Source organism: Capra hircus, chromosome 17 (genome assembly GCF_001704415.2).
Source record: "Capra hircus breed San Clemente chromosome 17, ASM170441v1, whole genome shotgun sequence".
Classification (NCBI taxonomy): domain Eukaryota; kingdom Metazoa; phylum Chordata; class Mammalia; order Artiodactyla; family Bovidae; genus Capra; species Capra hircus.
Window position 1 is genome coordinate 4,838,977 of NC_030824.1, and position 25,659 is coordinate 4,864,635.

Here is a 25,659-nt window from a genome sequence, read left to right on the forward strand (position 1 = left end):
CACCCTCTTTGAGAACCATTGATGTATACGAACTGTAGGGCAGCCCTTCAATCTCGTCTTTTTTGTTTTATGCAAACAGCATTTAAAACACTGCCCAGGGTCTGGTTTTCTTCTCTCACACCACTTCCTGGCGATCATTCCACTCCCTTGCATACAGACAGAGGGAAATTCTCTTAAACAGAACTGCCGGCGGGGAGGGAAAGCGGTGAGCTGCCTGGGCCTGGGGGTAAGTCGGCGTGTGGACCAGGGTTGCGTTGGGAAGTCTCCCTGGGACGCCCCGCCCCACCACGAGGTCTGGAGGCTGGACTGGGGTGATGGGGAGCGGCCGTGGGCGGGCCTGAAAGGGGCGGGGCCACGTTCCAGACACGCCCCCGCGCAACGTCACGGCGCTGCGGCCACGCCTCCCCCGGCCGGGGCGGCTGGCGAGCTGGGAGTCGCTGGGCGCGCGGGGCTGCCGCGGCGAGCCTCTCACGGTAGGTGGCCCCGGGGCGGCGCGGTGCGGGGGCCTGGGCTGCTGCCGCCTGCAGGAGGCCGCCTGCGGGTCGGCCTCGAGCGCCGGGGAGCCCTCGGCCCTCGCGGCTTTTTCCCTGGCCCGGCCCGGCTGCTCCGGGCTCCGGAGCTGGGTGCTGGGAGGAAGGCGGCGCTGGCGGGCGTCTCGCGGATCCTACCCGCTCCGTGCGCTCAGTGCGCTCTCCGCAGGATGCGGCAGAGACCCGGTCCCCGTGACCTGGATCCCGCGGTGAACCCGGGAGGTGCTCAGCGTCTGTGTGTGTGTGTGTGTGTGTGTGTGTGTGTGTGTGTATTGAGGGGAGAGGGGGCGGGAAGCAGCGTGTCTCCGCTGTCGGAGCCACCGACCCCTCCCTGGCGTGCGCGGGGACCCCCACGCGGGCGCCGAGACGGGCGGGGGGTGGCTCGTGGAAGTTAACTTGCAGCCGCTGTGGAGTTGCGAGGCGTGTCTCAAGTGGAGGGATTAGGGGAAGGAAATAGTTGCCTGGAGCGGGGAGTGGGGGGCGCCGAGAGCATGAGATAAGGGGTTACCCGCTAGGAGGGGTGTGGAGTTTGACCAGAGGATCCCACTGCCCAGAAACCTCCGGCTCTCGGAGGAGTGAGCTGAATGGGAGATGCCTCCTAAAGCTAGGACTGGGAGTGGCGGCCAGGGAAAGGGGGCATAGTCACTAAGGTTGGGCGCGCCGGACCTGGCAGAGTCTGTTATTATGTGGGGCGGAGGTCGAGGTCTAGCTTTCCCACTTCAGAGGCCCGCCCCCTCGTGAGGACGGATGGGAACCGTCTGATTGAGTGCAGTAGTTAGAAGGGCTGATCACTTTGCCTTCTTCTCCTTTTACAGATGGGGAAACTGAGTCTCAGAGAGGTCTTGTGCCCATGGCCTTAGATCCCACAGCTAGGATGTGGGAGAAGTGAAACGCAGCCTGAGGCCCCCTGACTCCGTGTATCTTGGAGAGACGTTGGAAGGGAGGTGCGGGCGTGGGGAGCTGCTAAACGCCTACTCATCCTTCAGAAACCTCCTTGAGGAGCACCTCCTCCTGGAAGCCTTCCCTGGCACTCTACAGGCATCCTTCAGTTCAGTTCAGTCGCTCAGTCCTGTCTGACTCTTTGCGACCCCATGAACCTCAGCGTGCCAGGCCTCCCTATCCATCACCAACACCGGGAGTTTACCCAAACCCATGTCCATTGAGTTGGTGATGCCGTCCAACCATCTCATCCTCTGTCGTTCCCTTCTCCTCCTGACCTCAGTCCTTCCCAGCATCAGGGTCTTTTGGCATCGTTGGGCCTTCCTATTTGGTATCCCACAGAGTTAACAGGCCCTTGCTTGTTAACCTTTTTGCAGGTCTGTCTCCCATTCTGGGCTGTGGACACTTTTCCCTCTACTCCATCTCACATGCCTTCATTTAGCTGGGTGGCTTGATGGTTATGCCAGGCTTCTGGGTTTGGACAGATCTTGGTGTGACTCACTCTGGTTTAGTAGTGATGTGGCCTGGGCAAGTCATCCCCTGCACTCAGCCTCAGTTTCCATGACTGTGAAATCGGGTTTATTGTGTCACTTGTGAACCATTTTAACCTACTGACTCCCAATTGTACTATTATTTATTTAATATATGTGTTTATATCACCTTATTCTTTAAAATCTCATGTAACTTTTTAAAATCATAGCCTTATTGAGATATAACTCACATACCATACAATTCACCCATTTAAAGTATTCAATTTAGTGGTTTTTGAGATAGTCACAGAGTTGCGCAACCGTCACCAGTGTCTAATTCTAGAACATTTTCGCTGCCCATAAAGAAACCCTGGGCCCATCAGCGGTCACTGCCAATCCCTCCTTCCCCCAGCCCCTGGCAACCACTTATCTACTTTTCATCTGTATGGATTTGCCTATTCTGGACATTTCCTATAAAGGGAATCATGCACTATGGCCTTTTGTGATTGGTGCTTTTCACTTAGAATGTTCACAAGTTTCATCCACATGCTAGTATGTGCTATTTTATTACTTTTTTTAATTTTAGCATTAAAAAAAATATTTATTTGGCTGCGCCGGGTCTTAGTTGAGGCATGTGGGATCTTCGTTTCAGCAGGATCTTTAGTTGTGACATGTGGGATCTAGTTCCCTGATCAGGGATTGAACCCAAGACTTCTGCACTGGGAGCATGGAGTCTTAGCCCTTGGACCATCAAGGAAGTCCCTAGTTTAGCAGCTCATTACTTTTTTGGGGGGTGCTGAGTAGTATTCCATTGCATTGAATAGATCCTATTTATCTGTTTATCAGCTGATGGGCATTTGGGTTGTTGCCACTTTGGGACTATTATGAACAGTGCTGCTGTGAACATTCCTGTATAAGTCTTTGTGTGAGTGTATGTTTTCAGTTCTCTGGGGTACAGCCCTAGGAGTGAAATTGTGGGGTCATATGGTAATTCTTCGTTCCACCTTTTGAGGTCCCGCCAAACCGTTTTCCAAAGCAGCTTCGCTGTTTTAGAATCCTATCCGCAGCAGATGAGGGTTCTAATGCTCTTGAACAAATTTAGTCTTCAGCAGCTGAAATCTTCCAAATCACTGGCTTTGACCCCTGCTAGTTAGAAGTTAACACATGTGAAATTAATGCACATGAAATTTACACAGGTGAAACTGAAGCACAGGAAATTAAGCTCTTCCTTAGCAAAGTAACTGGGAACGCCTGGGTACTCTGAGGAAGGGAAACAGATCAAGTACTGGGGCAGTTAGGTGAGGCCCATGTGCACCGTGTCCTCTAACAGTGAGAAATATTTGCTGAGGTTCCTCCTGCCAGATCCTGATCGGGACCAGGGGAGGCCGTGAGGAAAGGAATCCCAGGGCTCACTAGGCCCACCCCAGGACCCGGCGCACGATCCGGTGGCGCCTTCAGGGGCCTCTGCGTTGGCTGAAAGGAAAGGGGGATGGCTCAGACCCCCCAGCCCTAGGCCAGCAGGAGTGCCTTGACAGCTGAGGCTCCGTGTGGAAGCCGGGACACCTCTGACGGGTTTCCTAGACTGCAGCTCCGGGGCTTGGAAGTGGAGTCTGGTCCTGCCTGTACTCCACCCCGTACCCCCGTGACGTCCCCCGGCAGCCACGAGGCTCCCTTATCTTGCAGTCATGCTTAGTGTCCGGCTCTTTGCAACCACATGGGCTGTAGCCCGCCAGGCTCCTCTGTCCATGGGATTTTCCAGGCAAGAGTACTGGAGAGGGTTGCCATTTCCTCCTCCAGGGAACCTAATGAATCAGGTATCAAATTTGAGAATCCGGAGTTTCCTGCACTGCAGTCAGATTCTTGACCGCCTGAGCCATTGGGCAAGTTAGATACACCCTAAGTGGGACACTGCTTATTTCCAGAGACGCCCCCCCCCAGGCCTGAGGCCTGAGCGACGGCCACCTGTGTCCCTCCTCTCGGTCATTGCCCCCACACCTGGGACGCCCACGCTCCTTGTCTTTAGATAAGACAGGGCTGCCCAGGAAGAGCCCAGGTCAGAGGGCGCTGGTGTCGTGAGACCACAAGGGGGCTTGAAGGTCACCAATTCTTCCTGAGGTTCAGCCTGTAATCCGCTGGTTCAGGAACCTCAGCTGGCACTGGGCTGTGCATCCCGGGGTCCCAGCCACCGGCCTCGTCCCACCCAGGCCGCCGCTCTTTGGGAGGGCCGTGGAGACCCGGCCTCCTGGTGGCCATGTCCAGCCCCTCCTGCTTTTGTTCACTCGTGCATCCTTTCCCTCCCTTGGCCTTTTAAAATCCTGAATTCTGTGCATGGAGAAGGAAGCCTGGGGAAATGGAAACAGGGCTGTGGTGGCTAGGCAAGGGGTTGCCCGTGCTGGACCTCAAGTGTATCCCGCTGGGGAATGGGCGTGGACTGAATGCAGTAGCACCTTGGGATCTGTAAAGCGCTCAGGCGTGTTATCCACGTGACTTCGTGGATCAATTTGTAGCAAGAGTCGCAGCTCAAAAGCGGCAGATATTGACCTGAAAGCCCGGGTGTGGCCATCGTGGCTTTGATCTGCCAGGCGGTAGAGTGGAAACCTGTCTGGATAGCAGGCTCCTGGCCTCCCTACTTGCCACCTGTCCCAACTGCCTGCCTCCTCGCTCTCTGCAGACACATCTGTTCTATCTGGTTCCGGGGCAGGTTCCAGGGTGCCTGCCCCTTCCCACGCCCCCTGCTCGGGTCTCCTCCACCCCGGGCTTCCATAGCCCCCAGGAGAATGTCTGGGCTGCCAAGTGAAATCCTGCATCGACCAGACTTTTGACCCAGGCAGTTGTGGCCAGAGAGTGGGCTGGGCCATAGCATCTTTGAGGGCCCGGGCCTGTGTTTGAATCCGGGCAGTTCCACATGAGGGCGAGGTGTTCCCTGGCTGACTCCTCAATGCCTCAGTTTTCTCATCTGCAGAATACAGGCGCAGCTGGGACCTACTTCCTGCAGGTGTTGACGGGAGGGGTCGCGGGTAAAGTGCCCACCCTGCCCCTAGGGGAAACGCCAGGCCCCTGGGGTCAGACAGGCTCTTCAGAGATACTCGAACAGTGTTGCTTTGTGAGACCAGCTTCCCCATCTATCCCGAGGCAGTGATTATAAATACAGCGTCAACAGGGCTCACTGAGTGCCAGGCAGTGTTCTAGGTATTTTCTATGCTTGAATTCACTTAATTCTCCCACCCGTCCTCCGATATGTCCACACAGAGGCACAGAGAGGCAAAGTCATTGGCACAAGGTCACCCAGCTGGGAAGTAGGGAGAGACAGGGTTTGAATCCAGAGTCTACACCCTTTTTTTTTTTTTTTAATCCTTTTATGTGCTGGGTATTGATTGCTTTCCTCTAGTTGCAGAGAGTGGCGGCTTCTCTTGTCTTGGTGCACAGACTTCTCGAGGTGGAACACAGGATATCAGGCTCTAGAGCCACAGGCTCTATCTTCATTGCTCCCAGGCAGATGGGATCTTCCCAGATTGGGATCGAACTCATGTCTCCTGCATTGGCAGGAGGATTCTTTACCACTGAGCCACCAGGGACGCCCTCAGGGTCTACACTGTTAATTACCATCTTACCTGCTTCTAGATACCCTGTCTTCATGCCTAGCATACAGAAAATCTCAGTTGCTCTTATTACATTATTATAGAATTATTCTTAGATATTTTATCATAAAATTTATCATAAAATTACCATATGTCATTAATAATTGTTCATCCCTTTTTCTGCCCTTCTATCCACACTGCTTCTCGGATGGACAGAACACGCAGGGCTTTTGGCTTGTGAGGTCTAGATTTCTCCTCCCCACCCAGGTGTCCCAGTCTCATGAGCAGCTGGGGGCTGGGCAAGAGCTCAGAGGCAGCTGAGTCCCAGCTCTGCCTCCAGAGTGCTGTGTGACATTGGACAGAGTGCTTGCCCCCACTGAGACTCCGTTTCCCCACCTGTGAAATGGGTAGGCAGGGCTGTAACGAGCTGCCAGTCAACAGCTTCACCCCACAGGGTGGCTTTTGTATACTCTCATGATGTTTTATTTTAAAAAGAGAAAACATTCGAATATTTTTAGAGAATAATGCCAAAGCCTCCCTTCTTAGGGAAACTCAGGAGCTTGGGCCACGCTAGAGTGTCCTGAAGCTGCCCCTTTGGTGGCCTGGGCTCTCCTGGTTTCTTCCCACCGTGCCCCAGCCCTGAGGGTCCCTGGCCGAGTGTTCACCTTCCAGGCTCTGAGGACCCCAGGGGCCTGCCTGGGTTCATTTGAATGAGCAGATCTGTTGCTTTAAATATGAATATGTATTTTAAACCACTAGTTGCAGTGTTCTCCAGGAGCGCTTCTAGCGCTGCTTTTCTGGGTCATCAGAGACTGAGGCCTCTCACCTCTTCTGCTGTAAACCTTTGAGGCTTTCTTTTTTAATGTGGCTGCTCCAGGTCTTAGTTGGGGCTTGCGGGATCTCTAGTTGCGGCATGTGCCATCTAGCTCCTTTACCAGGGATCGAGCCTGAACTCCCTGCGTGGGGAGCGTGGAGTCTTAGCCACTGGGCCACCAGGAGAGTCCCCTCAAGGCTTCTAACACGGCCTTGTCCCCATCCTGCAGTCCCTTTCTGGGCCCCAGGGTCCTGCCTTACCAGGTCCAGGCCCCTGACTAGCCCACAGGGTTATTTGGGGGCCAGGTAAGGTCCCGCTAGGGCTTCCCAGGGGGCTCAGTGGTAAAGAGTCCACCTGCCAATGCGGGAGATGTGAGTTTGATCCCTGGGTCGGGAAGGTCCCCTGGAGGAGGAAATGGCAAGTCGCTCCAGTATTCTTGCCCGGGAAGCCCCGTGGATAGAGGGCCTGGCCAGCTACAGACCATAGAGTGGCAAAGAGTCGGACACGATTGACGGAGGCCCCTCTGCCGTGAGGACGTCCACGCCGCCTCACAGCTGCTGGAGCACCATCCTATACCCTCTCCCTGCCCTCGCAGGGTGCCAGAGAGACACTTCTCTACTGACAGCTTCATTTCCCAGAAACTGACAGTCCGGTCACTTCCCTGAAGTCACGCAGGCCTGAGGAGACAGCACCAGGATTCGAACCCCCTCCCCAGCTCGAGTGGCTGCCGTGGCGGGTCAGCCATCCACCTGTCACTGCATAGACGTCTGCAGTCAGCGCCGTGACCCCTGCACCTGGCCCTGGGCCACACTGGGCCCTCAGTAACTTGCTAAATAAATAAGGACACGTGGCAAGTTCTCAGCTAGATGCTGGGGTGCAAGATTCAGGAAGCCACCAGGTCCCACTTTTCCCGGAGCACATGTTCCAGTAGAGGCGGCAAAAAGAAAAAGAGAAAATGATATCTCTGACGTGAGCTGCCCAACTGGGAAACTGGGACTTCCCAGGGTGGCTCAGCAATAAAGAATCTGCCTGCTAATGCAGGAGACACAAGAGACGCCGGTTCCATCCTTGGGTCAGCAAGACCCCCTGGAGAAGGGAATGGCAATCCACTCTGGTGTTCTTGCCTGGAGAATCCCATGGGCAGAGGAGCCTGGCGGGCTATAGTCCATGGGGTCGCAGAGAGTTGTACATGACTACGTGACTGAGACACACCACACCTCTCAAACTTGAACACTTGCACGAATCCCCTAGAGATCTCGCCGAACTCTGCAGATGCTGACTGGGCAGGCCCAGCTCTCAGGGGACTCCAGTGCTGCTGTCTAAAGACCACACTTGAAGCAGTGACAACCTAGATCAGAGGTCCGAAAACTACAGCCCATGGGCCAAATCTGGTCCACAGCTTGTTTTTATAAATAAAGTTTTATTGAAACAAAGTTGTATTGAAACCTAGACAGCATATTAAAAAGCAGAGATGCATATTAAAAAGCAGAGATGTTACTTTGTCATAAAAGGTCTGTCTAGTCAAGACTGTGGTTTTTCTAGTAGTCATGTATGGATATGAGAGTTGGACTATAAAGAAAGCTGAGTGCTGAAGAACTGATGCTTTTGAACTGTGGTGTTGGAGAAGACTCTTGAGAGTCCCTTGGACTGCAAGGAGATCCAAGCAGTCCATCCTAAAGGAAATCAGTCCTGGGTGTTCATTGGAAGGACTGATGTTGAAGCTGAAACTCCAGTACTTTGGCCACCTGATGCGAAGAGCTGACTCATTTGAAAAGACCCTGATGTTGGGAAAGATTGAGGGCAGGAGGAGAAGGGGACGACAGAGGATGAGATGGCTGGATGGCATAACCGACTTGATGGACATGAGTTTGAGTGAACTCCGGCAGTTGGTGATGGACAGGGAGGCATGGCGTGCTGCGGTTCATGGGGTCTCAAAGAGTCGGACACAACTGAGCGATTGAACTGAACTGATTGAAAGGGGCCCACACTTTCTTCCACCTACCACAGCAGAGTCCAGTAATTCTAACAGAGACCGTATAGTCCGCAGACCTGAAAACAGTTTTTATAAAAAATCACTAGTGCTTTTTTTAGGAAAAAAAAAAAATTCTATTGAATTTGCTACAACGTTGCTTCTGTTGCTTATGTTCTGTTTTTTGGCAGAAGCCTGGGGGAATCTTAGCTCCCTGACCAGGGACTGAACTCACAGCCCCTGCATTGCAAGCATGGGGGAATCTTAGCTCCCTGACCAGGGACTGAACTCACAGCCCCTGCATTGCAAGCCTGGGGGAATCTTAGCTCCCTGACCAGGGACTGAACTCACAGCCCCTGCATTGCAAGGTGAAGTCTTCACCACTGGACTACCGGGGAAGTCCTGCCAATAACAATTATTGGGCCCTTTATAGGTTGTCTGACAACCTCCATCTACTCATATTACTCAAGTAATAGTGTTTTGTGTTTTGGTGAATGTAATGTTGTCATAAAAAGGATTGCAATTAACATTTGAGGGCCTCCTGGGTACTTAGCTCTTTAGGGGTAGTTCACTATTGTATCCACTTTATGGGTGAGACAGACTGAGGCTCGGATTGGCTGGGTCACGGATGCAGAGTCTAGGGGGCCAGGAAGTGGGCTAGGCCAACTGGTGCCAGGTGAGTACATTCTTGTTACGTCAGAGCTTCTGCCTGGAAAATCTTCATGGAGCACAGAGAAGGTTTTGTTTTGATTTCAACCCCTCCGAGTGCACTTGGATGCCTTCACTTTGTTCTCCCATGGAGCGGACAAATAATCCATGCAGCTGGTGCTGGGAGTTGGGGGCCTTGCTGACCCCTAATGTCGAGAGGACGTAGGGAATGCCCAGTCCTGTGCCTTCCAGTGGAGGAGGCAGTGAACCAGAGAGGCCACTCAGGCTGCTAAGCACCTGGGGGAACCTGACATGGGCTTGGGAGGCAGTCAAGGAAGGCTTCCTGGAGGAGGGGGTACAAATTGTACCAGTAGGAGTTAGCTGCGTTGAGGAGGGCAGGAAAGCTTTTCTAGGGGAAGGGAACCACAGGCACAAAACTGGCCTTGTTGGTTTGGTACAGCTCACAACACTGAGATTTTTCTCTGTCTGTGTGTGTATGTTGGGGATGAGAGAATGTTAAAAATTGGCTGTGTCAGAAAACCTGGGTTTACCCTGGCGAAGGAAAAAGTTTTCCTCTCCCAAGTTCCCCTCCACCTTCTGATGGCTTCCTAGACAGGGTCTGCTGTGGGTGCTAACTCGGTGCTTGTCTCCAGGGAGTCCTGTGGACGAGCAAAGGGCAGACCCCCCCCCCGCTGGGCTCCTGGGGGTGGGCTGTGTGGGGTGGTCCTTGGGCTGCTGGCAGCCTCAGCCAAGAGGCAGGAGGATCGCTTCCTTTCCGTGTCTTCTTTGCAGTCACTTTTTAATTAAGGCGTGTTGTTAACTGAAGGTGTGAGGGGGCAGAGTTTCCTTTGAAGATGTTTTTAACGATATTGAATTCATTTAGCCAGAGTATCAGGCAGACAGCAGCGAAGGGGGTTTGGGGTGTAGCTGTTGTCACTAAGGTGGCCCTTGGCAGGTGGGAATTTGGGGGGGAGCCCCGTGGTGGGGGTGGGGGGAAGCTGGGAGGGGGCCAGACCCGCAGCAGCCTTCCCCCTGATTGTCTGCTCTTTCCCTGAAGTCGAAGGAGCCGGGGCCAAGGGTGGGGGCAGGGAAGGACCCGTTTAGCCATGGTGGTGCGGGTGTGCGTCCGGTCGATGGGCGCTGGGGAGCCGAGGTTCCCGTTCCAGGCTGCTCCCCGTTGCTCTCACTCCCCGCCGGCCGCTGTCTGCCGGGGTCTCTATTTCTGCTGTGCCCTATCTCTCTTTCCCATCCCTGTCTTGGTTTTGGTCTCTCCCCTGACTGTGACTGTCTCCCCTCGTCCCTCTCTCGAACCGGCGCTCCCCACACCCCACCTTTCGTCTCTGGCCCATCTCTGTCTCTCCGCATCGCCCCCACCCTCCCATCCCTGTCCCTGTCCGTCTGTCTGTCCTCTCCCTCCCTGACCTGGGCTACTTCCCCTTCCCCTCCCCCCTGCACACACCCTGACTCGCTTTTCCTTGCTCTCCTCTGTCCCACTTCCTTCTGCTGCGAGTGACATCCTGCCTCAAGGCCCATCAGAACCCCCTGGGGACCAGCCATGTGTGCCCCATGGAGGTGCAGGAACCTTGGTGTGGTCCATGTTGGCTGGGTGAAGAGAGAGGGCACCAGGGAGGTCAGGAGGGTGGCCGAGGCTGCAGTCCACCCCCCAAACCCCGGGAGGGCCCCCCTGCCCCGCCCCGCCCAGCTGACCCAGGGCTGCAGGGAGGAAGAGGAAGCTTGGGTTGAAGGCCTGTGGGTGGATTGCCGCTGTGGGTTTGATTTGGGCTGGGGCTCTGTCCCCTGGGGTGGCGAGGGTTTTGTTACCCTGGCTCCCAAGCGGAGGTACATGTCCGTGGGTGGTCCCCTTGGGCCACGCGGGGGCCATGCAGAGGCCATGCGCCCACCCGGGCAGGCACCACGCGGCGTGTCCCCGGCTCCCCTCCAGCACACAGTAGGCCAGCAGTGCATGTGAGAGTTTGGGGGGGAAGGGCCAGATCAGAGACTGAGTGCAGCCTCTTCCTTCCGCCCACGGGGAAACCGAGGTCCAGAGAGCGGAGGTGATTTGCGATTTGCTCAAGGATGTTCCCACGGACTTGGAACCCAGAGCCGCGTCCGGGGGGCCCCCAACCTTGGCAACAGGACAGCGCGGTTGGGTGTTTCTGGTGGCCTTGGGTCGGGGTCATGTGAAAACCATGCCTGAGGAGGTGGGAGACTCGCCCACCTGCTGGGGACCCCCCTCCACACCCTCCAGGGGATGACACGCAGCCCCGAGGTTTGCAGAAGGGGTTGGGGCTGTGGAGTCAGAGGTCACTGACCTCCCCGCTGGCAGACAGTAGGCTTGCTTTCAGCCCGGGGCTGCGGCTGCCGGGGCCTCAGGAACCTCGGTCCTCCACTCCTGTGTCACGGCTCTGCCCTTGGGTCGCACGGAGGATGCTGTTGTAATCACAGGTGTTTTGTGGGTTCGCTGGGGAAACCAGAAGGGAGAGACGCAGCTCTGCCGAGGAGGGAAGGGGCTCTCCTTGCATGAGACTCCAGTGTCTGGGGATCCGCCCCTGCCCCGCTCCTGCCATCCCTCCCATCCCGAGAAAGGTCGGTGGGAGCACAGTGCCTTTGAGCAAGCGGCAGCACCCCCCAACCCCCAAGGGCTTGTCCTCCACAGCTGGCTGCACCCCACGCCTAGAACCCTCACCCAGCAGCTCTGGAAGGGGCCCAAGAGTTTCCATTGCTCACACGTTCCCAGCTGCTGCTTTGGCTAGACAGACCTGTGTGGGCAAAGCAATGTCTCTGCTTTTTAATACGCTGTTTAGGTTTGTCATAGCTTTTCTAACAAGGACCAAGCATCTTTTTAATTTCATGGCCACAGTCACCGTCTGCAGTGATTTTGGAGCCCAGGAAAATAAAACGTGTCTAGCAGTGTAGGCTCAAGATTCTGCTCCACCATGTACCTGCCGAGAGTTCTGAGGCAAGGCCTTTACCTCTCTGTGCGTCGGCTTCCTTGTCTGTCAAATGGGACAATAACAGCACTGTTTCCGTAGGTTGGCTGTGAGGATTGAGTGAACTGGTCCACGTAAGGTGCCTGGAGCAGTGCCCGGCACGGGGTGAGCAGTCTGCGTGTGTTTGCTGCTGTCAGTTACTGCTGTTACTTTTATTACCGTTGTCGTTTCCATCCGCCCCCGTACGGTTCTGCAGATGAACTTTTTGGCCAACCCAGTATATATGTAGCTGTATTTTTTTGTTTTGTTTTTATAGGTACTATCTCACTCTGACTTTAGAATCTTCCCAGTATACCTTGATTTTAATTCATATAAAAAAGAAAGGAAATGATCGCTGGTTTATCTAGATAGGCTGAGTTGGGCAGTGTTTTCTTTTAAGAGATTTATTGCAGGATTTAGCTCACCCAATTACGGGTCAGACACACTTGAATTAACTTGTGCACAGCGGTGTGACCTTGGGCCAGCCCCTTCTCTTCTCTGGTTTCCAGTTTCTGTCCCTGTAAAATGGGAAGGAATCCTATTAGTGACTGTCTCTTGGGTTCCTGGCAGGATTATATGTGAGTTTATGTGGTGCCTGATGCATAGAAGTGCTCAGTAATTCATAGCAATCTGGATTGTGTTGTTTACCCATTTTACAGATAAGGAAACTGAGGCTCAGAGACATTCAGGGACTCTTCCCACAGCAGCATGCTCCCTGAGTCTGTTTCTGGTGATGTCTGGGCAAGTCTGCAGATGCAAATACTTCCAGCAGAGTCCCAGGCCCCTTCAGCACCCCAAACCATTTTTCTTTAAAGAAAGGCCATTCACTCACTCTTGAATCTAGTCCCCAGAAGTCAATGAACCATGAGGAGATGGTTCTCCTCGTGGGTTCCTCCCTCTGATTTTTAAAGTGTTCTTGTTCTGAGCAGCCCTTGGAGCTCTTTGAAAGTCTTCCTCTTCTGTCTGCTTCGGGAGCAAGCAAGAGGAAGGAGGGTCTCCCAGTCCTGGACTGTGTTTGTCCACGAGGGAAGCAGGTGGGCAGGTTAATGTCCTGGGTAAAACGAGATTCCCGGGGATGTGCTGCCTGCAAATGGCTCTCTTAAAACCCCCACCCAGGGATTTCCTTGGTGGTCCCATGGTTAAGAGTCTGCCTGCCAATGCAGGGGACACGGGTTCGATCCCTGGTCTGGGAGGATTCCACATGCCTCGAGGCAACTAAGCCCGCGAGCCGCAACTGCTGAGCCCATGTGCCAGTGCTGAAGCCCGTGCACCCTGGAGCCCATGCTCTGCAGCGGGAGAAGCCTGTGCACAGCGATGAAGACCCAGCACAGCCAGAAATTAAAAAAAACCTCACCCTGTCCCCCGACCCATACCCCAAAGATCACCTGCAGAAGACTCCTCTTATCTGGGAACTTACATCAGGAAGTGTTGGCGACCTGCTTGCTTTGTTCCTGGTCAGGCCCTTCTACCTTACTGGCTCTCAGCCACGGCAAAACTTGCACAACGAAGACGTGCAATCAGAAAAGCCATAAACTGCAATTAAGGGGCAGGGGAAGCTCGTCCAGGACTCTGCTAGGCGTAAAGTGTCGGAACAGCCTTCTGACCTTTGCATAGCGACAGTCTCCGGGTTAGCTTCCCTTGAGGACGACTCCGATCCACATGCCCTTGGGGGCAGAAGTGAGAGTGCTTAGCTCGCTCCAGCCGTCGCTCTGAGTTTTCCCCTGAGGCTTTGGGAATCAATTTTGCTTAGTTTTATCAGAACAAAAGGAAAAATCATGCTGGGGTCTGGGAGAAGACCATGTGAGTGGTGAGTGTGCCAAGGTCCCAAAGGGCCTCTGGTGTGTCTGTATCAGTTGGTTGTGAGTGGTTGAATCCTGGTTTAAAATAGTTAAAGGTGGAGGGGATAAAAGGGGTGATCCGTTGGCTTAGATAAACGGTTAAGTCCGGAAGTAGATTGCCTTCGAATGTGACTGTTTGGGTGCTTCACCCTTGTAGGATACTGTCTCTCTCTCTCTCTCTCTCTTTAAAATGTTATTGTTTATTTACTTTTGGCCCTGCCGGGTCTTGGTTGCTGCGTGGTCTCTTCTCCAAGGGCAGCGAGTGGAGGCTGCTCTCTGATTGTGGTGTTGGGCTTCTCACTGCAGAGCGCAGGCGCGCTCGGGTGCATGGACCTCAGTAGCTGCAGCCTGTGGGCTCAGCAGTTGCAGCTCCCGGGCTCTAGAGCACAGGCTCAGTAGCTGTGACTCCCGGGGTGAGTTGTTCCGTGACATGGGGGATCTTCCTGAAGCAGGGATCGAACCCGTCTCTCCTGTCCTGGGAGGTGGACTCTTTGCCCCTGAGCCACTGTGGAAACCCGACACGATGTCTTTCGTTCTGTCTCACAGATGGGCTATTTTTCTGCGGTGGCTTCATTCTCAGGCCTGCTCTCCCCTTTGACGTCTCCAGTCGTCCGTCCTGCTCATTTAGCTCTAAGAGAACAGGGTCTCTGATTCTTCTCGCAAGCCCTAGGATTGCTTCCTGTTCACCCACCTGGAGTCTCGTGCCCATCCATGACTGTCTGTACCCTTTTGTTGACCAGACCTCAGCCGCTGGTCTCGGGCAAGGGGTCAGCCCCGTCCCGGTTACAAGGATGGAGAATGCATGCATCCCAGCAGACAGATGCCCACAGCGCCAGTGGTGGAGCGGAAAGGAAAAAGGAAGGCAGGGTTTATGTCCTGGAGGAAAAAGTGGAAGCAGCCCTGCCCTTAATGGAGCCTTCAGTCTGCTCCAATATGGCATAAAGGCCTTAATGTGTATTTAACTGCGCTCCTCTTTCACAGGCAAGGAAAATGAGGCTCAGAGAGGTTAAGTGACTCTCCAGCTGACAGGTGGAGAATTCAAACATGGCTCCATCTTTCTGCAAAGCCCATGTGTTCATGGCTTCCTGATACCTGGGAAAACTTTGTGATCTGCAGAGAAAGCTCAAAAAATATGAATGCCTGGGGCGGTGCCAAGCTCTGTGTTAAGGCTGGGACTAGAAAAGAATTGTACTTAAAGACTGTAGGACCCATCAAACCCTGCCGCCCCGTCCTCTCTGCCGTAGCCTCTGGCAACCACAATTACAGTTTCTGTCTTCATGACTCTGATGACTCTGGACACCTCATGTAAATGCCGTCTTGCAGTATTTGTCTTTCTGGGACTGGCTAATTTCACTTAGCATAATGCCCTCCAGGTTCATCCGTGTTGTAACATGTATCGGGATCACCTTCCTTGTAAACGCTGAGTAACATTCCGTTGTATAAATACCCCCCCATTGTGCACCTCTATCCGTGAACCCTTGGGTGGCTTCCACACTTTTGCTATTGTGAGTAATACTTCTGTGAACGTAGATGTAAAAATACCTCTTTGAGACCCTGTGTTCAGTTCCTCTGGGTCTTCTGGGACGTGGAATTAGCGTGGGTCATATGCTAATTCTTTATGTTTAATTTTTTGCAGAACCTCCTCACTTTTTTCACAGTGACTGTACCATTTCACATCCCCAGCAAGTATTCAAAGATTCATTTTTTGACATCCTGGCCAACACTTGTTATTTTCTGTCTTTCTGGGGTTTTGTTTGTTAGGGGGGTTGTTGGTTTTGTTTTCTTTTACCCTAGCCATCCCAATCGGGGTGAGGTGGCAACTCACTGTATTTTTGATATGTGTTTTCCTGATGATTTCTGATGTTGAGCATCTTTTCACGTACTTGTTGACCATTTGTCTGTCTTCTCTGGATAAATGTGCTTTCAGATTCTTTGCCCAGTTTTGAGCCAGTCGGTGAGTTTTAGGGCTTCCCTGTAGATTCTGGATGTGAACCCCTTTTCAGCTCTTTGATTTGCACATATATTTTCCCGTTCTGTGGCTTGCCTTATTACTCTGGGGATAGTGTCTTGTGAAGCACAAAATATTTTTAATTTTCATGAAGTCCAGTGTTTTTTTTTTTTCTTTTATTACCTATGCCTTTGGTGTCAGATCCAAGAAATCATCGCCCACGTCTGTTTCGAAGGCGCAGTTGGCAGGTTTGGCTGCCGGGTTGGGTTGGGGTGGGAGAGACAGAGAGGAGTCGGAGGTTCTGGCTACCTCTGAGGCTTTTGGCCCGAGCGTCTTGAGCTGCCCACGACTGGAGTGGGGTGAGTTAGGGGGAGAAACCAAGAGATGAGCTTTGGGTGCGTTAAATTTGAGGTCCCGGCTTGACGCAAGCAGAGGCGACGTGGACACGATTGATGGCCAAGTCTGGTGTTGGGGAGAGAGATGTGGGCTGGGGATGACAGCCCAGAGTCACCAGCCTGCGGGGAGCAGAGGAAAGCCTGGTGAGCGAAGTGGAGGCGGCAGCGGCAGACAAGTAGCAGAGTGTGAACCCTGCTGCCTCTGCAGAATGGCCCAGCGTAAGGAAAAGAGTCTCAGACTTTCTTGCACCGAGCCGGGACAGAGAGTGGAAAACAGGCCGGCATCACCTCCTTGGCCTCTGAGCAGAAGCCACCCCAGCTGTGGCGGCTCATTTCTGGCATGTTGTGCCGTGGGGGCAGGTCTGTGTGCCAGGCACCGGGGTGGGATTGGCACAATCGGGTGCCGAGGCTCCATCCACTTTTATGTCCCGGCACCTGGCACCAAGCCTGGCCCCAGGAGAGCGCCCGGCAGCCAGCGGTGGTTGAATGAATGAATGGACTCCTGTGTGTGCCTCTGAGACCGCGGGAAAGGTGGGTGGGTGGGAGGGTGCCCAGCGGCATTTGGCAAAGTGTGATTCTCTAAGACTTGTTTTTATTGGAATCGATCAGACCTACAGAAAGGTGCACACATCGTAAAGAGACTGCTCGATGAATTTTCAAAACATAATCGTGGTCATGTGTGTGACAGTACCTAGATAAGAAAAGCACGTGCCCAGCACCCCCCACCCCCACCCCAAGATACCTGTGCCCCCCTCCGGCATGCCTCCTTGCAAAGAGTGATTGCTGACCCAGAATCTTCTACTGGAGATTAATTTCGCCTGTCTTTGTACTTTATATGCATATAAAGTGCTTACATGCACACAAACATATATTGTCTTCTGTGTTGGCTTTTGGGGGCTAATATCTCAGCATGCTGTCTTGAGATATTCACCCATAGTATGTGAAGTTTCGGCTTGTTCTCTATCCTGGCTGTCCGGTATGAATGGATTTATTGTATTTACTTATTTATCCGTTCTCTTGTTTATGAGCATTGGAGTAGTTTCCAGTTGGAGGTGGTTACAAATGGTGCTGCAGGAAACAGGTCAATATGTATCCTTTGGGGGAAGAAGTTAGATGCATTTCTGATGATATATACTTAACAGTGGAATTGCTGGGTTATAGAGACGGAACAGCTTCCCTGGTGGCTCAACAGTAGAGAATGAGCCTGTCAACGCAGGAAATGCGGGTTCGATCCCTGGGTCAGGAAGATGCCTGGAGAAGAAAATAGCAGCCCACTCCAGTATTCTTGCCTGGGAAATCCCATGGACAGAGGGGAGCCTGGCGGGCTTCAGTCATGAGATCGCAAAAGACTCAGACACAACTTAGTGGCACCACAACAGCAACGGCCAGAGAAGGTACAAATTCAGCTTTTGTCTCTTACGCCTAAGAATTTTTCCAGAGAGAATGTGCCAGGTCCCTCTCCCACCCATGGAACGCGGACGTTCTAATTGCATCACATCCTTGCTGACACTTGGTATTATCCTCTTTTTTCGTTTTAACCATTCAGATGTTATGGCCCCAAGTTGTATTTTTATTTTGCATTTATTTCCCCGGTGAGGTGGTGCACCTTTTCAAATGCTTATTGACTATTTAGATAATGTCTTACATGAAGTATCGCTTCAGATTTGCCCCTTTTCCTAATGGGCTGCCTGTTCTGTTCTTGCTGATTTCGCAGAGCTCTTTGCATATTCTGAATATGCAAAATCTTCTTTGCCGTATGTATTGCAGATATGTTCTTCCCTGTGTAACTGGTTTTGATCAGTAGGAGGAGGAACCAGAAGTTTTGAGCCTCCAAGGCATTGACTTGAACAGAGGTCTAGCCGATACTTAGCCTAGTGCTTCGTGTATAAATGGGGCGGGGATGGTTATTAGCACCTCTGTAGGAATGGAAGAGCCCTGAACTGAAACAGGCAAAAGCTAGCCCTGTGGGGACTTTTCAACCTGTTATCCCTGTTTTCTTGCCAGTTCTATAAATATCTGTTAAGCATATACTTTGTATCAGTCGCCAAGCTAGGGATTGAGAGTCCGGTGGTGAACAAAATGCAGTTCCTTCCCTCGGAGGAAGTTGCACTGGGGTGAGTACAGGGGGCTATGAGAGCCCATGAGAACGCTGGCTGGACTGGAGGCATCAAGGAAGGCTTCCTGGAGGAGGCAGCCTTCATGGTACAGTATGCTTGGTGAGCCTCTTCGTTTTGGGTGCATGTTTTTGGGCGCCTTCTGTGTACAGGCACTGATTCCCAGCCGGGAGCAGTTGTGTTCCCAGGGGACACCTGGCCGGGAGCGATTGTGTCCCCAGGGGACGCTTGGAGATATTTTTGGCCATCACCACTTGGGGAGGGAACACTACTGATGTTTAGTAAGTTGAGACCGGGGATGCTGCTAAACAAGGCATAGGCCAGCCCCACAACAAGCCCTCCAGATGTCGAGAGCCGTGAGGTCGCGGAACCTAGAAGTGCACAATGCTGATGCCGTGTGACATTATAACAAGGGGAGTGAGCAGAAGGACCAGGAATGTGGGGAATGTCAGAGAAGGCTTCCTGGAGGAAGGAACCTGGAGCTGTATCTAGGAGGAAGGAGTGGGGACTGGCAGAAAGTGGGAGATGCTGGGGAAGGACTCTGATGAATCACGGAGCTGGGAACTCAGGGCATGCGTGGAGATTCCACTCGTGTCCAGGACGGGCCGGGAAAGGAGGCGTGAGAGGGCTATGGGACCAGACACTGAAGGACCGAACTTGTGTCTCCGCTCCAAGAGCCACGAGCCACGAGCGGCCGTGGAGCCCTTGAAACGTGGCTAGTGCAGCTGAGGCACTGAATTTTTTATATTGATACAATTGAAATGTAGATTTCAAAACAAAGTCCATTCCATGTCTTGGGAAACTATAAATGTGTGTAGGACTCTTCGGGGGCATGGATGTAAATGTGTCCAGCTGTAACTCTGATGACCTTTAGTTGCGGATTGGGTGTTTCTCCTGACAATTTATCATCCAGATTGAGACGCGCTAATGATATGCCCTGATACCAAAAAATTAGTACTAAGGAAAAGAAGGAAGTCGATTGTCTCATTAATCATTTTCTATATTGACTAATAATGACATTTTCGGATACACTGGGTGAAATGAAATCTGTTATGAAGTGTCAGGCCACCTTCTTCTTTTCACCTCTCTAACGGGTGGCTGCTGGAAAATTGACTTCCACGTGTAGCTGACCTTGAACTTGTGCTGGATGTCACCGTTAACAAACTGTGGGGAGGAGCTGGAGTGGCCGGCTAGGGCTGAGGGCTCACGGAAGAGTTTAGACGAGGGGGTGGCGTGGTCTGATTTCTGTGGCAGCTCCACCTGCCAGCCACAGGTAGGAAGGGAAGATTCCAGAGGATGGGACAAGACCAGCTGTAGGGAGACCGAATAGCTGGGAAGACCTGAGCTCTGGCTCCAGAGAGAAGCCGTGCCGTCCCAGACAGGTAGTGTCTGCTGCCAGTCCCCGGGCGGGTGGCCAGGCTGGGCCCGGAAGGAGGGGGAGGAATGTTTGGGGAGAGGCGGGGACATCCTGGGAATGACTGACCCTTCAAAGGGGCCTCAGCGCTGAGAGCTGGGAGGAAAGACCTCAGCCGGTTCGGATGTGCGTGCTCCCAGTGGCCACGGCTGTGGACACCTGCAGCCCCAGCCTGGGCGCTACCTGCACTCCACACTCAGGTTGGACACCCCCTGACCCCTCACCCCCCCTGCAACTTGCTGCCTGGCCCTGCTCACCACTGCTCACTATCTGTGTGACTGTGAGCAAGTGGCTTTCCCTCCCAGCGGGATTGCCAGCTTTGCCTGGCCTTGCCCGTGTTGTACCAAAATCACAGGAGAAAAGGGAGTTGCCCACGGGTGACAGGTGTTCCTGGGTAGGACAGCGTGGAGCCTGGGGTGGGGCGGGAACATCCAGTACGTTCTGCAGTTTGCAAGGCAGCTTCCTGTCTCTGATTCCTGCATCGCATCCCCATTTCACACCTTTGGAAACTGAGGCTCAGAGAGGCGAAGCAGCTTGCCTGGGGTCACACAAGGGCGACAGAGGCAGGATTTCGACGAAGGATCTGACACCTTGTGAGGTCCAAGGCTCCCGTGGCCACAGCTCAATGTGCAGTGAAGGGCAGGCAGGGCTGCACCTCTCTGAGCCTCAGTCTTCTCATCTGTCAAATGGGCAGGGCGATGAGGAGGTAGGTAGTTGAATGCAGCGGTGCGGCATCTGCCCAAGACAGGGCTCCACGTGACGGCTGCACGTCCTCCTGGCAGCTCTGCAGTGAGGGGCATGAGCCCATTTTTCAGGAGAGGACACTGAGGCTAAGATGTGCAGCCAGTGGGAGCAAGGCTGGGGTCTCCTCCACGCCCCAGCTCCTTCGCTCTTTCCCCTCCCCCGTCGTGCTCTTGTCTCAGAGCCCTGGAGTCACCTCCTGTGCATTAAAGGGCAGGCTGACCCCGGGATCCAGCCAGTTCTTTGTCCTGGATGACTGGGCATGAATGGGGACTTGGCAGCCTCCCCGTGGTGCTTACAGACACTCCCGCCCCCCTCTCCAGAGCCAGTTCCCTCTCGTAGGACATCGTCTTTTTCCAGGTGAGCAGCTTAGCTTCCTGAGAGCCAGAGTGCTTGGGCGGGAAGCTGGCCCAGAACACATCCAGGACATGGCCAGATCCTAAAAGCCGGAGGTGGGAGGAGGCCTTAGAAGTTGTCAGCCCCACCGGGGTTCTGGCCATGTAGCCTCAGTCTCCACATCTGGAAAATGGGAAGACTCATCGGCTCAGGGGAAACAGCAAGGTCTGACAATACAAAGTTGGTGCAGACGCATGGCGGGGTGGGGGCGGGGGTGGCGGGTGGATCGCAGATCGCTGGTTGGGGGGTCTTTGGAGGGCACTTTCTGCTGAAACAGGATGTGTGGCTCCCAAGCCAGCTGACCGCTTTTAGGTAACTACTTAGTACGGAGCTGTGCTTCTCAAGTTTGAATATGATGGGGACGCCTGCGTGTGTGCGCGCTCGGTCGCTTCAGTCACGTCTGATGCTGTGTGACCCTGTAGCCCACCAGGCTCCCTGTCCATGGGGTTTCCCAGGCAAGAATCCTGGAGTGGGTTGCCGCTTCCTCTCCAGGGGATCTTCCTGACCCAGGGATCGAACCCACATCTCTTCCATCTCCTGCGTTAGCAGGTGGGTTCTTTACTGCCCGCGCCACCTGGGAAGGCCCGGGATACCTGGGGGCTGGATAAGATGCAGACTCTGATTCTGCACCTCTGGGGTGGGACTAGCAGGCTTCCAGGGGACCCTGCTGATGCCTTGGGGTGCCTCTCGGTCATGGGCAAGGGAGGCACGTTCTTTTGTGATGGGGTTGTGTCTAAGGGGAAAACAGCCTGCATGTCCATCAGGGAGGTTTTGGCCTAATGGATGTCAGCTGTCCCTGCCTAGGATGCTCCGGAGCTGTTGAAAGGAGGGAGGCCTCTTGGGGTCCTGCACGCTGCTGGGTCTGCCTCCCGGGAGGATGGCAGCCGCCCGTGAGTGCCAGGGTTTCGCCTGTGTCGTCAGCCAGTGCGGCCCTGGACTAGAGCTGGGCCTGGCGCACAGTGGGTGTTCAGGCAGGGTTTACTGAATGATAGACTCCATATGCTGACACGGGAGGATCTCCCCGACCTGGTGTGGGGTGACTGGAGCCAGTTTCAGGATTCGTCTGATCCAGAGCCTCTCAGGCCTGGCTTTACTGGCATTTGGGGCTGGACATCGGAGCATCTCTGGCCTGTACGCATCCGATGACCCCTAGTTGTGACAGCCCAGACTCTTATGTCCAGACATTGCTGTTCGGTCCCTCAAAATCAGCCCCAGCTGAGATCCGCTGGTGCAGTCGGACAGTGTGGCTGGAAGGAGGGAAGTGGAAATGGAAGAATGAAAGGATGGGTGTCTGGGATGGTGGGAGACAGGCCCCGTGTGGTTTCCATTCAGATATGACTTTGGCTGTAACCTCACAGAAAGCAGGTGTGTATGTGGGGGGTTCCTCCCCACAGTGATCGATAGCGTTTACCTCTTAAAAGACAGAAGAGGATGGAATTGCAGATTTTGCTCCCAGGAGACTTAATCCTTCTCTGGTATTTTTTTCTTAATATTTATTTGTTTGGCTGCACCAGGTCTTCATTGTGACATGCATACAAGATCTAATTCCCCAACCAAGGATTGAACTTGGGCTCCCTGCATTGGGAGCGTGGAGTCTTAGCCACTGGACCACCAGGCAAGTCCCGTTCTCTGTTATTGTTAAATACAGCGGTTGTAACTTTGACCTGAGTAATTAAGTCGAACTTAAAAAACAGAAATAGTCCAAGGACCCACTTCCGGGGTTGCAAAGAGTTAGTGAGAGTTCCCACCTGAAGCAGACGGAGAGGAAACCGCTGCTGTTTTATTGTGTGGCAGTCCCCTGGCAGCCCCTAAGCATACGGATCAGTTAGGATCTTCTTTGCACATGGGCACACTTGAGCTCAGAGATGGACAGGGACTTTTCCAAGGTCACACAGCAGAGTAGGAGCTAGGCTTGACTGGAAATCAGTCTTCATGGGTGTAATATAGGGGCCCTTCTCTGCCACCCTGTGGCCCCTTCCAGGCTTCTGGGCCTCCTGGTCATCACACACGAGGCTGTGTGGGCTGTCTCACACCCCCCCAGCTTGTTGATCACTTGGTGTTCACCAGCCTAGCTGGCACCCAGGAAGTGGGCACGGCTGGAGGCAGCAAGACTGTACCCAGTGGGAGTTGTTGTGGTTTGGCCGAGCAGCTCTGGGAGGACTGCCACAGTTGTGGAGCCTGCGATGGAGGCCCTTGGCAGAGACGGTCCCCCTAGGTGGACCCTGGCCGCCAGCCCTGTACTCCTCTCCTGCTCAAACACCTTCCGTGGCTCCCTAGTGCCCAAGTTGAAATTTCCTTCCTGCGTCTGTTGAGTTAGCATTCCGTGCCCTGCGGAAGATCCTTTGTGACGCTACTAGATTCCAAACACACGTACTGGTCATAGTAATAATAAGGCCTAGAGTACCTACTGTTCGGTACAAAGTTCTTGACTCACTTTAACGTTTTTAACTCTTTGCAAAAGCCCTTTGGTACTGCGGCGTGTCTGAGCCTTATCCTACAGAGGAGGAAACTGATGCTTTTGAAAGTTAAGTGCCTTGCCCCAGGTCATGTAGCTCCTGGCACCACTAGGGTCTGCAGCCTGACTCCAGAGCCAGCCTCTCTTCGAGGAAAAAAAAAAAAAAAGGAATGTTAATTTACTTTTCTTAAATCTGGCTGTGCTTGGTCTTTGTTGCTGCATGGCTTTTTGCGGGGGCTACTCTGGTTGTGGCGAGGCTTCTTACTGCGGGGGGGCCCCTCCTGCTGCAGATCCCGGGCCCCGAGGCACATGCGCTTCAGTAGTTGAGCTTCCCGGGCTCGAGAGCACAGGCTCAGAAGTTGTGGCATACACAGGCTTAGTTGCATGTGGGATCTTCTCTATCAAGGATCGAACCCGTGTCCTCCTGAGCCACCAGGGAAGCCCAGGGCCAGACTGTTTACCAGGGGGCCAGCCTCCCTGCTTTTGCAGGAGAATGAACCAGCTCCTTGAAAGGAAAGTTAGGACCAACCTAGACAGCATATTAAGAAGCAGAGACATGACTTTGCCAACAAGGGTCTGTCTAGTCAAAGCCATGGTTTTTTCAGTAGTCACGTATGGATGTGAGAGCTGGACTATAAAGAAAGCTTGAGTGCCAAAGAATTGATGCTTTTGAACTGCACTGTTGGAGAAGACTCTTGAGAGTCCCTTAGACTGCAAGGATATCCAACCAGTCAAACCTAAAGGAAATCAGCCCTGTATATTCATTGCAAGGACTGATGCTGAAGCTGAAACTCCAATACTTGGGCCACCGGATGCCAAGAACTGACTCATTTGAAAAGACCATGATGCTGGGAAAGATTGAAGGCGGGAGGAGAAGGGGACGACAGAGGATGAGATGGTTGGATGGCATCACTGACTTGATGGACATGAGTGAGTAAACTCTGGGAGTTGGTGATGGACAGGGAGGCCTGGTGCGCTGCAGTCCATGGGGTTGCAAAGAGTCGGACACAACTGAGCGAATGAACTGAACTGACTCAAGTCAGCAGAGAGGAGCCGGGCTCAGGGTGTCTGGAAAGCAAGACCCAGGCCTGGCTGCCCCATGACCTTGCTGTGTGACCTTGGGCAGACTCTCTTCTCTGGGCTTTCACTGGGCTTTCTCCAAGGCCGGCTCGACATTCCAAGGCTCAAAATCTCAATATTATGCAAACCTAGAAATCACCCCAATTTCATTTTTCCATTCTTTTATATCACACCAGTAATATATATCTGCTGTAGAATAGTTAGAAAATTCAGAGGGGAGAAAAGGAGAAATAGATGAAGCTCCATTTAGCAGTTTAGGGCATACCTTTCTGGAGTATTTTCTAACATGAATACTTACCAGAATAAAATTGGATAGCCTTTTTTATCACCAAACATCATGTTCCCAGATCAGCTGCAGAATAACGAATCCCTTCTTAATGGTCGTATATATGTCTGTTATGGTTGTACTGTGGAATGTTTAATTAGTGTGTAATTAGAGATGATGCTAAATTAAGAGCCGGCATTTATTGAAATCCTCCTGCTGCCGGGTCTTGCTCTAAGCATTTGCTTCAGTGGTCGTCACAGCAACCCTCTGAGGCAGGCAGTTCAGCCCCATTTTACAGATGGGAAAACCGAGGCTGTTGACGTTACCCTGTCCCAGGTCTCCTGGCCTGTCTTTGACAGAGCCGGACGTGGCCCCAGGCCCTTCCCAGCCCTCCACCCAGGCCTTTGACCCCTGGGCCACCGTGCCATGTGCCTCGCCACCCGTGTTCTCAGAGGCCCTGTTTTGTCGAGGGGGTGCGCTGTGACTGTTCAAGGAAAGGGAATGAAGGGGCTGCCCGCCGAACCTGGTGTGTGGGGAGGTGACCTGTGATGTATACAGCCAGAGCTCAATAAACGCTCCTTTCAGAGCAGACGTCGCAGTGGAGTTTCTCAGGGCAAGTGGAGTTAGAGTCGCTCCAGGGAGTGGGGCTTAATGGAGCCACTCCACCACTCCACGTGGATTCCCTCAAGGGGCGCTTCGCAGCCTCTGCTGTCCAGCCTGGGGGCTTCGTGGGTACAGTGTGAACAGAACTGTGCTCTCAACTTGAGGTTTGCAGAAACCTGAGTTTGGTCTAGAGAGATCCCCTAAACCCAGGGCTGAGATTAAGCATATGAGGGACTGGACTCAGGTACAGAATTTAAGGAAGTGCCCAGAGCTCAGCAATCAAGACAAGTACTGTTTTAATGCAAATTTTAAAAACCCAAATAAAGGGTGAACCTTGAGAGCATTATGCTAAATGTAAAGCAGCTGAAAACCCTGTGTTCTGTTTTTCCGTTTGTCTGAAATGTTCAGAGGAGGAAAAGTCACAGGGTGGTTGCCAGGGGCTGGGGGGAGGAGGGGGTTGGGGGTGCTGCTCGAGCGTGGGGCTTATCCTTGG

The 25,659-nt window shown here is 53.3% G+C and overlaps 1 protein-coding gene across 2 annotated transcripts in view; it reads left to right on the top strand.

Moving 5' to 3' along the window:
* Positions 398–25,659, top strand: part of TPST2 (tyrosylprotein sulfotransferase 2) — a 56,107-nt gene continuing 30,845 nt past the window's right edge. Inside the window, exon 1 of one of the 2 annotated variants that reach the window (XM_018061057.1) lies at positions 398–473. The gene's annotated coding sequence lies outside the window, so the exon portion shown is untranslated. The remainder of the gene's footprint in view (positions 474–25,659) is intronic. The other variant, XM_018061059.1, reaches the window with a different exon arrangement.